This window comes from Mycteria americana, unplaced genomic scaffold, assembly GCF_035582795.1.
Source record: "Mycteria americana isolate JAX WOST 10 ecotype Jacksonville Zoo and Gardens unplaced genomic scaffold, USCA_MyAme_1.0 Scaffold_27, whole genome shotgun sequence".
Taxonomy (NCBI): Eukaryota; Metazoa; Chordata; class Aves; order Ciconiiformes; family Ciconiidae; genus Mycteria; species Mycteria americana.
The window spans coordinates 4110336-4114930 of NW_027445609.1; positions in this window are offsets into that span (position 1 = coordinate 4110336).

Genomic DNA, 4595 nt, shown 5'->3' on the forward strand with positions numbered 1-4595 from the left:
AAACCAGGTAGAGCTTTCAGTGCTGGCGGCTTTCGTGTGGGCGCAATCGGTGTACGTTTCGAATTTGGCAGCCGAGCTCTGCGAGAGTCAAATAGCCATTGTTGCATCATAACCAACCAAGGCTTTTGCGGACCGCGAATGTCTGTGCGGCAGCGAATGCAGTTCCAAGGGACAGTGAAAACCAGGTAGAGCTTTCAGTGCTGGCAGCTTTCGTGTGGGCGCAATCGCTGGACGTTTCAAATTTGGCAGCCGGGCTCTGCCAGAGTCACATAGGCATTGTTGCATCATAACCAACCAAGGCTTTTGCGGAGCGCGAATGTCTGTGCGGCAGCGAATGCAGTTCCATGGGACAGTGAAAACCAGGTAGAGCTTTCAGTGCTGGCAGCTTTCGTGTGGGCGCAATCGCTGGACGTTTCAAATTTGGCAGCGGGCTGTGCGAGAGTCACATAGGCATTGTTGCATCATACCCAACCAAGGCTTTTGCAGAGCGCGAATGTCTGTGCGGCAGCGAATGCAGTTCCAAGGGACAGTGAAAACCAGGTAGAGCTTTCAGTGCTGGCAGCTTTCATGTGGGCGCAATCGCTGGACGTTTCGAATTTGGCAGCCGGGCTCTGCCAGAGTCACATAGGCATTGTTGCATCATAACCAACCAAGGCTTGCGCAGAGCGCGAATGTCTGTGCGGCAGCGAATGCAGTTCCAAGGGACAGTGAAAACCAGGTAGAGCTTTCAGTGCTGGCAGCTTTCGTGTGGGCGCAATCGCTGGACATTTCAAATTTGGCAGCCGGGCTCTGCCAGAGTCACATAGGCATTGTTGCATCATAACCAACCAAGGCTTGCGCAGAGCGCGAATGTCTGTGCGGCAGCGAATGCAGTTCCAAGGGACAGTGAAAACCAGGTAGAGCTTTCAGTGCTGGCAGCTTTCGTGTGGGCGCAATCGCTGGACGTTTCAAATTTGGCAGCCGGGCTCTGCCAGAGTCACATAGGCATTGTTGCATCATAACCAACCAAGGCTTTTGCGGAGCGCGAATGTCTGTGCGGCAGCGAATGCAGTTCCATGGGACAGTGAAAACCAGGTAGAGCTTTCAGTGCTGGCAGCTTTCGTGTGGGCGCAATCGCTGGACGTTTCAAATTTGGCAGCGGGCTGTGCGAGAGTCACATAGGCATTGTTGCATCATACCCAACCAAGGCTTTTGCAGAGCGCGAATGTCTGTGCGGCAGCGAATGCAGTTCCAAGGGACAGTGAAAACCAGGTAGAGCTTTCAGTGCTGGCAGCTTTCATGTGGGCGCAATCGCTGGACGTTTCGAATTTGGCAGCCGGGCTCTGCCAGAGTCACATAGGCATTGTTGCATCATAACCAACCAAGGCTTTTGCGGAGCGCGAATGTCGGTGCGGCAGCGAATGCAGTTCCAAGGGACAGTGAAAACCAGGTAGAGCTTTCAGTGCTGGCAGCTTTCGTGTGGGCGCAATCGCTGGACATTTCAAATTTGGCAGCCGGGCTCTGCCAGAGTCACATAGGCATTGTTGCATCATAACCAACCAAGGCTTGCGCAGAGCGCGAATGTCTGTGCGGCAGCGAATGCAGTTCCAAGGGACAGTGAAAACCAGGTAGAGCTTTCAGTGCTGGCAGCTTTCGTGTGGGCGCAATCGCTGGACGTTTCAAATTTGGCAGCCGGGCTCTGCCAGAGTCACATAGCCATTGTTGCATCATAACCAACCAAGGCTTGCGCAGAGCGCGAATGTCTGTGCGGCAGCGAATGCAGTTCCAAGGGACAGTGAAAACCAGGTAGAGCTTTCAGTGCTGGCAGCTTTCGTGAGGGCGCAATCAGTGTACATTTCAAATTTGGCAGCCGGGCTCTGCGAGAGTCACATAGGCATTGTTGCATCATAACCAACCAAGGCTTGCGCAGAGCGCGAATGTCTGTGCGTCAGCGAATGCATTTCCAAGGGACAGTGAAAACCAGGTAGAGCTTTCAGTGCTGGCAGCTATCATGTGGGCGCAATCGGTGGACGTTTCAAATTTGGCAGCAGGCTCTGCGAGATTCACATAGGCATTGTTGCGTCATAACCAACCAAGACTTTTGCAGAAAGCGAATGTCTGTGCGGCAGCGAATGCAGTTCCAAGGGACAGTGAAAACCAGGTAGAGCTTTCAGTGCTGGCAGCTTTCGTGTGGGCGCAATCGGTGGATGTTTCAAATTTGGCAGCGGGCTCTGCCAGAGTCACATAGGCATTGTTGCATCATAACCAACCAAGGCTTTTGCAGAGCGCGAATGTCTGTGCGGCAGCGAATGCAGTTCCAAGGGACAGTGAAAACCAGGTAGAGCTTTCAGTGCTGGCAGCTTTCGTGTGGGCGCAATCGGTGTACATTTCAAATTTGGCAGCCGGGCTCTGCCAGAGTCACATAGCCATTGTTGCATCATAACCAACCAAGGCTTGCGCAGAGCGCGAATGTCCGTGCGGCAGCGAATGCAGTTCCAAGGGACAGTGAAAACCAGGTAGAGCTTTCAGTGCTGGCAGCTTTCGTGTGGGCGCAATCGCTGGACGTTTCGAATTTGGCAGCCGGACTCTGCATGAGTCACATAGGCATTGTTGCATCATAACCAACCAAGGCTTGCGCAGAGCGCGAATGTCTGTGCGGCAGCGAATGCAGTTCCGAGGGACAGTAAAAACCAGGTAGAGCTTTCAGTGCTGGCAGCTTTCGTGTGGGCTCAATCAGTGGACGTTTCAAATTTGGCAGCAGGCTGTGCAAGATTCACATAGGTATTTTTGCATCATACCCAACCAAGGCTTTTGCAGAGCGCGAATGTCTGTGCGGCAGTGAATGCAGTTCCAAGGGACAGTGAAAACCAGGTAGAGCTTTCAGTGCTGGCGGCTTTCGTGTGGGCGCAATCGGTGTACGTTTCGAATTTGGCAGCCGAGCTCTGCGAGAGTCACATAGCCATTGTTGCATCATAACCAACCAAGGCTTGCGCAGAGCGCGAATGTCTGTGCGGCAGCGAATGCAGTTCCAAGGGACAGTGAAAACCAGGTAGAGCTTTCAGTGCTGGCAGCTTTCGTGTGGGCGCAATCGCTGGACGTTTCAAATTTGGCAGCCGGGCTCTGCCAGAGTCACGTAGTCATTGTTGCATCATAACCAACCAAGGCTTTTGCAGACCGCGAATGTCTGTGCGGCAGCGAATGCAGGTCCAATGCACAGTGAAAACCAGGTAGAGCTTTCAGTGCTGGCAGCTTTCGTGTGGGCGCAATCGCTGGACGTTTCAAATTTGGCAGCCGAGCTCTGCCAGAGTCATATAGCCATTGTTGCATCATAACCAACCAAGGCTTTTGCGGACCGCGAATGTCTGTGCGGCAGCGAATGCAGTTCGAAGGGACAGTGAAAACCAGGTAGAGCTTTCAGTGCTGGCAGCTTTCGTGAGGGCGCAATCGGTGTACAATTCAAATTTGGCAGCCGGTCTCTGCGAGAGTCACATAGGCATTGTTGCATCATAACCAACCAAGGCTTGCGCAGAGCGCGAATGTCTGTGCGGCAGCGAATGCAGTTCCAAGCGACAGTGAAAAGCAGGTAGAGCTTTCAGTGCTGGCAGCTTTCGTCTGGGCGCAATCGCTGGATATTTCGAATTTGGCAGCCGGGCTCTGCATGAGTCACATAGGCATTGTTGCATCATAACCAACCAAGGCTTTTGCAGAGCGCGAATGTCTGTGCGGCAGCGAATGCAGTTCCAAGGGACAGTGAAAACCAGGTAGAGCTTTCAGTGCTGGCAGCTTTCGTGTGGGCGCAATCAGTGGACGTTTCAAATTTGGCAGCCGGACTCTGCATGAGTCACATAGGCATTGTTGCATCATAACCAACCAAGGCTTGCGCAGAGCGCGAATGTCTGTGCGGCAGCGAATGCAGTTCCGAGGGACAGTAAAAACCAGGTAGAGCTTTCAGTGCTGGCAGCTTTCGTGTGGGCGCAATCGCTGGACGTTTCAAATTTGGCAGCCGGGCTCTGCCAGAGTCACATAGGCATTGTTGCATCATAACCAACCAAGGCTTTTGCGGAGCGCGAATGTCTGTGCGGCAGCGAATGCAGTTCCATGGGACAGTGAAAACCAGGTAGAGCTTTCAGTGCTGGCAGCTTTCGTGTGGGCGCAATCGCTGGACGTTTCAAATTTGGCAGCGGGCTGTGCGAGAGTCACATAGGCATTGTTGCATCATACCCAACCAAGGCTTTTGCAGAGCGCGAATGTCTGTGCGGCAGCGAATGCAGTTCCAAGGGACAGTGAAAACCAGGTAGAGCTTTCAGTGCTGGCAGCTTTCATGTGGGCGCAATCGCTGGACGTTTCGAATTTGGCAGCCGGGCTCTGCCAGAGTCACATAGGCATTGTTGCATCATAACCAACCAAGGCTTGCGCAGAGCGCGAATGTCTGTGCGGCAGCGAATGCAGTTCCAAGGGACAGTGAAAACCAGGTAGAGCTTTCAGTGCTGGCAGCTTTCGTGTGGGCGCAATCGCTGGACATTTCAAATTTGGCAGCCGGGCTCTGCCAGAGTCACATAGGCATTGTTGCATCATAACCAACCAAGGCTTGCGCAGAGCGCGAATGTCTGTGCGGC